Below are 11,167 nucleotides of genomic sequence, written 5' to 3'. Positions count from 1 at the left end.
CCTGTAGTGTGGATATATTTATCTATTACGGACTATATAGATATGATTGAGATGTCTAGGATGTATCTGCGTATCGGGTCTCTGTTTGGATTGTAGTTAGGATAGAACTTGTTCGTGGGCCTGGCCCACTATTATTTTTCAGGTAACGGACGGTTCCAGGTCTTAGATCTTGTTCGTGCTGAGCAGAGACGACTTCTCTTTCTTCCGACGACGTAGGCGGTTCCTGTATGGTTTAGCATTGGATTCTTTTTCGGTGGTTCATTTCTCAGTGATGATTTTATTAGTGGTCCACCAGATGAATTCCCGAGTTGTATTAGAAATGGAGAATTTGGATGTATCAGAATAATTCTTTATTAATTTAATTTTATTTTGAGGTTTCAGTATTTGGTTTATCATTCTAGTTTCTTTTCAGCAAATTTTTATTTATTCCTGTTTCCTTAATTGTATTCTGTGTTCGTTTATTGCTAATTTGTTTGATATCCTCGGGTAGTCGGGCGTGGGCCTGGCCAACCCGCATCCGGAGATCCGGGGGTATCACAGTTGGTATTAGAGCACTCCAGGTTCTAGTGTACTTAGGTGTGTTTTTCGTTATAGGACTTCCGCGTTGCGTCTCTTAAAACTTAGAGCCATATTAGGATTCGTTGCACTCTCTTTACGGTTCGTTCGAAGAAGTTGATGTCAATTATATTCCATAAATGGTTGACACTAGGAGGAAGATGGGGTTCAAGGCGAAAGCGATATAGACCCAAAGGAGTAAAGGAGTAGGTTGTCGAGTTCTTTGCCAGAAGCAGAACTTGGGATCGAAAGTTCAGTTCCAAGGTTGGCATTACTTAGAAAGTATACGCCATGAACGAATCAGGGTGTAGGTGTTAGGTCACCGCATGTCGGGGCCAACATAACTTCGGATGATCTCAGAAAGGAGACAAATGAAGAGTAAGATTCTAAAGAGGATCTTAAGGGAGGAAATATCAGCGTCTCCAAGAAAGGGGATATTGAAGCTTGAAGATGAAGGATCGCACGAGGGTGCTCTCGTTTACCAGCAATACAGTGCATGATAGTAGTAGAGTTGGTGTGAAACAATCTATATATAGATGAATTTTCATGTCGTTTCTCAGAGAGTCAATTGAAAAGTACCCTTTAGGAGTTTAGGAATCGGATGGAGTTCTTACCAGAACAAAGATATGATTTTATATCACATTCCGGAGAGTATGGGGATTAGGTTGTGACATTCTAAGTAGGTTTGTAAAGCCACGATAGACGGTTTACATTCCGCATATTAGGAGGATGAGGGTTAAGCTTTTGGATATTTGTTTAAGCAAACGATTGTGCAGTTAAACTACGGTTAATGGAGAAGTTTCGAGGTTGGATAATTACCAACGAAACTATGGTATGAACTTTTGAGAACTTTAGTTCAAATGAGGTTTTCTTCTCTGGAATGGAGGATGTTTTAATTGGGAATTATATTTTGGTTGTTTTGTTGCATTGTGTGTATCTATGTGTTTGATTTTGTTATTCTGTGTTCCATTTTGATATTATGTGTTTCTTTTTGTTGTTATATGTTTCATTTTTGTTAATTTGTCCGGATTGGGAGTATGGAGTTGTTGGGGACGCAAGTACGTGATCAACCAACTATTATGTTGATGACATGGATAATAGCGCTATGTTTACTAGGATTTGTGACAGTATGGTCATAGGATTGGGTAGAAATACAAACTTCTAGCCAATCTAATGAATCTGGGTATGCATCAATATGGTATGCTAGTTAGGATGGGATAGTTAAACTATCAAAATGAGACCAATAATCAAAAAGGATTAGTTTGATATGCTCAATGCTAGGTGGGGATTCGTTTTTAAAACGCTATAATAATGGTAGTTGTTAGTGTCTTGGGGATTCGTGAGGTTGTGGTAGGTAAAGATGACTGTAATTCCACTATGGTTCAGACGGAGGATTTTGTACGGGTAGGTACTTATTAGAATGACGCTGAGAAAGGATAGTGGGCTGATAAAATCTTTAGCAGTCTATTCGTAATCAAGACATTATTTTACGAGGGTCTCATTTGGAGGAGTTGCTGGTGTTACACTTGGAGGAGGAACCAAAGTTTCTACACTGTATAAAAAAAAAATGGAATTTTTTTTTCCAAGGTTATCTTTTGCAACAATTAGCTGTTGCTCCGACATTGATGACTATATGGAGGATGCGAAAGGTTTCAAATTCAATTGAAACGAGACAAGGAGTTAACTTAACACTTACCCATAATAGAGAAGTAAGGTGTGTTAAGGATAGGAAGGTGAGACTGAACACCTATATAAGGAAGCGGTGCACGGTGTGTGTGAAAAAGTCATAATGAGTTAACCTTCGATAAATAGAATTACCGGTTAATTTTATTATCGGTGAATTTATCACTTACTGGTGATGCAATAATATAGTTGCAGGGTTAGCTTTTGATGATGCTTCGAGGTAAGCAGTGGGTGCAGATAGAAGCTGGTGGTACCAGACCAGTTGGTACTTTCTGTAGACAAATGGGAAGGAAGGATGTAAGGACTGAGGTTCACACCTCTTTGTTCTTTATTTATCCTGGTGAAAAAAAAAGTTTCACGGTGTGAAGCCGAGGTTTGAGGAATTGGCAAGCAGAGGGATGTAGTGATTTTGACATCATTTCTAATATGACCGAGATGGACCATTCGAGATTCCTTGACCATTGTAGCCATTTTCTATGTTCAACTGATAGACCCTTTTCACGGATTTAGATTCGGATTTGGTTAGGATGTTGGTTCGTTTCTTTATTAAGTCAGCTAAATTCTGGTTTATTTCGAACTGGTGGGTTATCAGTTCATATGAATAGAGGGGATTATAGGATGATTTAGATGCATTAAGGTATGTTCGGTGGAAAGGGATAGGGAAGTGAGCGTGCTCAACAATCGCTAGGATAATGCGTACATTGCAATTCGTGGTTGAGTTCGCAGTTGAGGGTTTAGCCTGTATAATAATAACACTGGCTATTATCACAGAAATTAAGGAAGTCAACTACCAATATTAGGGTTGATCTTTGTGGAAGTATTACTTTACTCAACTAGAGTTTAAGGTATTGGCGGAGGAGTAGATGTTTTGTTAGGGTTGTTAAAAGGAGTGCGATTTCAAATCTGCACTTCTTCTCAAAGCACTCGGACGATATAGGGTGCATCAGGACGTCGACTGTCTGGTCATGTGGACCGGATGATGTAAAATATGTTTAAATTTGTCTATCTGGATTGGTTGTTTTAAATTAATGTGCTGCATTTGATATCCATGCTCGGACTATGGGGGATTTAGTTCTTTGTTAAGTTTACAATCGGTATATGTTTAAGTTAAGGCATGGTTGATTTGCCAAATTCTAACTAAATAGACTTAAGGTGACATGGTTTATTTGCCACAGACATGGTTGAATTGTCAGCATGGTTGATTTGCAAAGGTTTAGAACAATATCCAAAAAAAAAAAAAAAAAAGGGGCATGGTTCTTTGCTAAGGTATAAATAACTATACTCGGGGTGAATTCTGAGAACGGAATTCCGTTTGTTAGGGGGGGAGAATGTAATACCCCTAGTTTTGAAAGGAATATAATCAGAATTTTATTATTTATTTTATTTTTTTCAGTATTTATTTTATTATTTTAAAGTGCTTATGTGGCTATGTGTGAAATTTGAATGACGTGTTGTTTGAATTGATTTGTGAATTTAATTTAATTATATGCTTAATTTTTATTTAATTTTTTTTATTTATTATTTGGTATTTTTAATTAGATTAAATGTGTATTTATTTCTGGTTTAAAATAATGGGCTTGGACAGTAGCGATATACCAACCGGTTGGGTCTCATGGACTACTCGAATAGGAGAGTAACGGGTACTGTTAATATCCATGCTTGATTATACATATATTTTTTTTGGTATATGTGTATATAGGGTAAATAATATTAATAGGATTTTAGGGTTGTATATAACCATGAAATCTGTAGTCGACTTATATATTATTTATTTTATATATTGTTTTATTTTCTTTTGTTTTTAGTTTCCTCTTAGAATTAAAATTAGGTTTTCCAATACACCTATAAATATATTGTGTTACGACTGGTTAGGGTTGGAAAAACAAAACACAGACCCTATTCACATTCTGGGATATTAGGAGGAAACAGAGAGAGGTTTTTGACAGAAACAGAACAAGTTGTGAGGTTTTCCGGCTGGGGTTTCAAGGCCCGACCTAGGAGAAGGGAAGAGCAGAAGTAAGGGGAGGCTAGACAATAACTCAGTATTGCCGGAACAATGGACACGATGTCGAAATTTCATAACTGAAATCACAGGCAAGTTCTTTCCTTTCTCTCTCCCGTTGCCTGTGTTCTGTGCATCCTTAGACTGTCTCTAGGGTTTTAATTGATCATTAATTAAATTATACATGCTTGTTATATGCTAAATCAGATGTCTATTTGTGTGCAATTATTCTGTTAAAGTTCTTGTGCCTCATGGTTTTCAGTTTAAAGTGGAAGCATGCTTGATCAGTTAAGGTTTTAAACACTGTAATTGAATTGGACTATTATGAACAAGTCATAGGGATGATATTGGGTGTTAATAGGATTCTTACACTCAGTATTAAAGATGAACCGAAGGTTGGGAATAGCCGGAGACGAAGCTAATAATCAAAACGAAGCAACAGAGCAAGAAAAATGAGCGGAGAGGGCTCTCAGAGAGGGAGAGCCGGCTCTGGGAGCAAAGAGCCGGCTCAAACTCAATTAGAGCCGGCTCCAAGGGTTGTGAGAGCCGGCTCTAGGCAGGTTAGAGCCTGCTCCAATTATTTGGAGAAGGCTCTGTGGTCCTTTAGGTGTTCTGAAGCAGTTTGGGGCTTGTTTGGTTCAACTGTGGGTTTCAGAACTGTGTTTAGGCTACTGAGATGGTTTTAAACACTATACCATGGAATGTTAATGCCCTAGGATGTATAAACTTATTTATATGCTAAGGTTTTAAACTGTAGGAAAAATCTAGGGTAAGTCGCAACAGTTTACGGACTTGACAGACCGGAAGGATTTAATGGTGCAAACGGTGTCTAGAAATTAAAAAGGGATAGAACATGGATTCTAATCATTGTACCATGCTACATTAGAGCCACAGTTGATAAATTAATGTCTCTGAACTCATGGATTTAATTATAGGAATGTATACAACAGTGCAGCTTGTTAACGGAGGGAAGAGGTTAATTTGCTTAATTTAGTTTTAGCAATTTAATGGAGTATGTATATATTTATAAATTTGGTTGTAGGTGCATGCTAGGATCATTTAATTAACAAGTGTGATCTTTGCATATCCTAGATGTTAGTTGTTGAAATATATAGTATTTCCCTACAATACATGGATTTGAGTTAGGGATTTTAATTGCCGTAACATTAAACACTACTCTGTAATTATTTGGATTATGGTTTTTTTACTGGATCATGTTTTGGATGTTAATTGTTGAAATCTGATATATTATTCTACAATTAACTAGAGTATGGTTTTGAACCTTAATTGCTGAAATATTATATAAATTATTTCGCAATTAATCTGGATTATGGTTTTGGATATTAAAATTGATGTACTATTATTCATAGTCTGTAATTTACATAGTTTTGGATTTAAATTGCTGAAATACTCTTCTGCAATTATTTGGAATGGTTATGGACTGTAAATTGCTAAAATATTATTTAATTGTTGTAATTTACACGGATATGGAGGATTGTATGCACCGGTATGGGACGGTGACATACTAGGTATGGTTTAGCTCACAACGCTAATTCCTACCTTATGGATTTTAATTGGTGAACAGTTTTACCTGTTCAACCAATTATATGGATTTTGTGGATTGTATGCACCGGTATGGGACGGTGGCCTACCTATTTTGGAATAAGGGTACGGGTTGTTAAATAAAATCCTCCTTATATATATAAGTCGATGCGGTTGAATACGCCGAACGACTTACTGGATTTCTTATGGATGAATGTGAACGGATTTTATATATATTGTTATGGTACCGTGACATGAACTTAAGTCTCATAGTCGACGGTTAGGGAGCGTATATGCAGTAGGATGCGTAGCTAACTATGTTGGTTAAGGTATACCTTGTTAGGCTTAGGTAGTCATGCCCACTCAGGTGCGTATTGCATGTTACCTTCTATTCAGGTTGAGACCCTCAGCATAGTTAGTGAGAGTCCTGTAGTGTGGATATATTTATCTATTACGGACTATATAGATATGATTGAGATGTCTAGCATGTATCTGCGTATCGGGTCTCTGTTTGGATTATAGTTAGGATAGAACTTGTTCGTGGGCCTGGCCCACTATTATTTTTCAGGTAACGGACGGTTCCAGGTCTTAGATCTTGTTCATGCTGAGCAGAGACGACTTCTCATTCTTCCGACGACATAGGCGGTTCCTGCATTGTCTAGCATTGGATTCTTTTTCGGTGGTTCATTTGTCAGTGATGATTTTATTAGGGGTCCACTAGATGGATTCCCGAGTTGTATTAGAAATGGAGAATTTAAATATATCAGAATAATTCTTTATTAATTTAATTTTATTCTGAGGTTTTAGTATTTGGTTTATCATTCTAGTTTCTTTTCAGCAAATTTTTATTTATTCCTGTTTCCTTAATTGTATTCTGTATTCGTTTATTGCTAATTTGTTTGATATCCTCGGGTAGTCGGGCGTGGGCCTAGCCAACCCGCATCCGGAGATCCGGGGGTATAACAAATAAACAAACAAATAAACAATTAAATAAATAAATAAAAAATAAATAATTAAATAAAAATAATTGCAATTTAAACAATTTAATAAATACCAGGACTATCCTTTTGAAATCAGGGGTATTACAGTTCCAGAGTTAGAGCTTGACCGTGATGCTGCAGATACAGACACTCACTCTTCCGACTACATAGGATTTCCATTCTTATTTTAGTTTTGGATATCCGTTATGTAATTTATTTTTCATTTGGGATTATTAGGGTCCACTGGATGGATTCCCGAGTGGTACGGATTTGAAGGTTATTAATTTATTAAACTTTTTTATTTGGAGGATTTTCGTATTTAGAGTTCTTTCCAACTTATTAATTTATTCTTTTTTCGTTTTGTAATCTATGTTCGTTTTAAATATTAATTGTTTGGTATCTCTCAGATCTGTACTCGGACTTGATCACCCATGGCTCTAGAATCGAGGGGTATCATACCCTCCCCATCATTGGTCACGGCATTCCTGTGAGGGGGGGAGTTAAGCTGAATCACCACTTTATTCTGCTGAGTTCCACCTTAAGTAGTAGTCACAAGGGGAACCACAGTAGAGAAAGGAGGTGTAATACCCCGATATTTTAAAGGATTTATTAATTAGGATTAATTACCTTTATTTGATTTTTAAATGATTTGTTTGATTCAATTGGAATTAATTATTTTTATATTATTTTTTTAAATGATTTGTTTTATTTAATTGAATGTTATGGTAAATGATCTTATTTTTATTAAATTATTTTTCGTGTTTATATTTGATGAATTGGTGTGTTGGTTTGCTTTATGAGATGTTATGATTGTGTTATTTTAAGTTGCTTATTTGACTACGTGTGATTTGTATGCTAGTGTGATTTTATTGTGAATTAATTGTAATTATTAGACTTAATTGGATTATTTTATTTATTTAAGTTAATAGGTTTGGGCTTAAGAGGAGTGGAATCAATGGATATGGTCTTGGGCTTGGATAAAGCCTTGTCGGATTAATTAATAAAGGCCCATAGTTATGTGATTATTTAAATGATCGTTTTTGGATAATTATAAATATATATATATATATATATTTATTGATATATATAGTTATACATGATTTAATTAAATAGTGATTAATTATGGAAGGTGTATACATATATATATATATTATTTAAAGATAATTATTGTTATTTTATTTGGCAATCCTATTAGGAATATGATTTAAGTTTTTATGTGTATAAATATACACATAAGGTTTAGGATTAAAAAGTTTACACGTTTGAAAAATAGGAGAGATAGAGAGAAAAGAAGAAGGGAAAGCTGACAAGGAGTAGGCTGGATCTGAGAAAGAGGATGGCCGAATTTGAAAAGACAATCAAAGATTGAAGCGTCAGTTTCGTTTTAAAACCTTCAGGTAAGTTCTTTTCTAACTCTCCTCTTAGGACCCATAAGTTTATCACCTTGAGTATCAATATTTAGATTTAAACTTGTTTGATTAAATAATAGTTAGATCAGATAAATAAAACCCTGAATTATTATATTTTATTTTTTTAAAAAAAAAACTTTAGATTTTAAATGGATAGTTGAATGTGATATGTTTATTTTAGAATCAACTAATATGCTTGATTTATGACCCATAATGGTTTATTAGGGTTTATAGAATTTTTGGTAATTTTCTATAATTTTTCAGAAATTTTCTGGGATTTTTCTATAATTTTTATGATGTTTTAGAATTATATATATAATTATATTTGTGTATAAATATAATAGATATATATATATATATATATATATATATATATATACGGTTCTACGTTTGGGGTAGGGTGGGTAATCCAGTGTAGCACGGCGTATAGTTTTATGGTGCATGCGTTGATCTGGGCCGTGGGTAGAATTAATGGATGATAGATTGATTTAGTGTTTTGCGGTGCATGATATGTTGATGCACATGCAAAATCCACTGGTTGGATTTAAATGAGGGAAGAGAGATGTTTCGGTGCATCATAGTGCATAGGAGTATGGTCCGCACGCACATCTGGGTTGTTGGATTGGTCTGGTCAACAAAATAATAATCCAATGCATCGCGGCTCACATGAACACGGAGGACAGCCAATGAGAAGCTGACAACACGCGCCGAGAGTACATCAGGCGCGTAAGGGTGCGTGGACGCGCCTGCCAGTGAATAATGGCTCGTGGAAGCGCGTGCAGAGAGTGTAGGGATGCGTGCAGGGCCTCGAAAAGTTCCTGTGGGGTTCGGTAATGTTCCAGAGTTGATTTTATACTTGTTGGTATTGAAATCAACCCTCAAAGGATGTGTTATTGGTGTTCAGAGAGTTATAGAGTATCACCACGGTATTTACTGGGTGTATATATAATTAATTAATAACTTGTGATGGAATGAGGTATATATATATATATATGATTTATTTAATTTATGAGTTATGTGGATAGTTGTAAATATATATGATTTAAATATTCAATGATTATTATTGATGGTGTTTTATATATATGTATGTATATATATCATTTAAGAGTATTAATATTATTATTCTTATTTGGTATAAAGGAGTGGTTGACTAAATCATAATAGGCTGATTATTAAATTATTGATATGTAAATAATATGCATGAGGTGTCTATGTATGATTTAGGTTGTTGTTAAGTTTAAATTGGGTACATGGTTGAATGTAGGCATGGATAAGTTGCCGTAGGCGTAAATATATTGCCTAAGTATTGGTATGAATAAAATACATATATAGGAAGTATGGATGAGTTGTTAATTTAAAAATATAAATATATATGTTTGTAGAGGCATGGTTGAATTGTCAATGTATAAATATACATACATGGAGGCATGGTTGAATTACCAATGTGTAAATAAATATACTTGTGGAGGCATGGTTGATTTGCCAATGTATAAATGAATATACCTAAAGGAGGCATGGTTGAATTGCCAATTTGTATAAATAAATATATTTATAATGGCATGGTTGATTTGCCAAAGTGTACTTATATTGATATGTGTTAGATGATTAAAATATCATCTATGGTTATGGTATGTATAGGTTAGATTAGGATTAGATATTCTTAAACTATAATAACCTAGTACCTACAGGTTAGTGTATTACTTTATATATATTAATAAAGTAATACTGGTGGAGATATGGATGATTTGTCAAAGCTTGAATATTGAATATGTGATTTAAATAATTACAGCTATTATTAGGGATGAGATTAAATGTATTATTCCATTAATTATGTTTTATTATTTAAATGATTAAATAATCATTCAGGATGGGATTAAGGTTTAAGTAACTTTTCTTTAAAAGAAATAGTGGACTGGTGTAGGTATGATTAATATTTAATTATTATTTATGGGTTTTGAAAAATTAATGAACCTAGTAATAGATGTGGTTAGGGTATTATATATAATTATTTATATATAAGTGTATCATTGTTTATTAAAGTAAAAATTTTATTAGGTTTGGTTTTATCAGAGATAATCTACTTATTGGTTTTCAGAGGCCTGGTAGAGTAAACTTGCTCGTAGGGTTTAACCTACGATTTATTTTTCAGGTTATTAGAAGTTCAAGTCTAAAGGTTGAGGATCCGCAGATGGAGGACTTATCCACTCTTTCGGTTTATTTAAAAGTAGGATATGTTTATTATTTCATTTGTTATTAGTATTTAATAATGAATTTCTGGATAATGGATTTTTGGTTAAGGGGTCCTTGAGTTACAGGATTCCCGTGTTGTAAATTTTGGAAGAAATATTAATGGAACTTTTATTTAATAGATTTCCTTCAGCGAGTTATTTATTCTTTATTATTCATCTTTGTACTATATGCTTGTTAAATACTTAAATAGTTTTGATATTCTTTAATTTTGTGCGCGGATTTGATCAACCCGTGTTCCGAAATTAGGGGGTATCACAGGAGGTATGTCTAAAGGCTGAGCGAGAGGAGGAACAGGGATAACTCCAGATGAGGGAATCCCATCACATTCTTCAAAAATGTTTTCGGCATGAGTGGGGTCTGGATCAGCATAGACTCTTGGAGGATCAATTCCTAGCTATTTGTCAACATCATCCGGGCCTGTGCCTAAGATTGTCTGACCCTCAGCTGGAAGGCGATCATTGAAACCTTCTCAGTATCCTTCGGCATACCTGAGGGCCCCAATGTGGGAGAATCGACTATGCAGAGCCATCATCCCTCTATTGACCCTGCCGATGACACCGAGCAGGGCATTACGCTCATCTAGAGCCTTCTTTTCAAAGGCCATACGCTCTGCTTGTTCATCATGAAGCAGGCGCTGAAGATTATCTCTTTCGGCTTTGAGCACTTCGCGCTCAGTCTGCCAGATGCTCTTCTCGATCTAAAGGGCGTCTCTTTCATCTTGAAGGGAGTCTGTTTCCTTTTTTAAA

Source organism: Cornus florida, unplaced genomic scaffold (genome assembly GCF_030987335.1).
Source record: "Cornus florida cultivar Cherokee Brave unplaced genomic scaffold, ASM3098733v1 CherokeeBrave_3.0.0_Hap2_Chr03, whole genome shotgun sequence".
Taxonomy (NCBI): domain Eukaryota; kingdom Viridiplantae; phylum Streptophyta; class Magnoliopsida; order Cornales; family Cornaceae; genus Cornus; species Cornus florida.
This window is presented reverse-complemented; position numbering follows the sequence as displayed.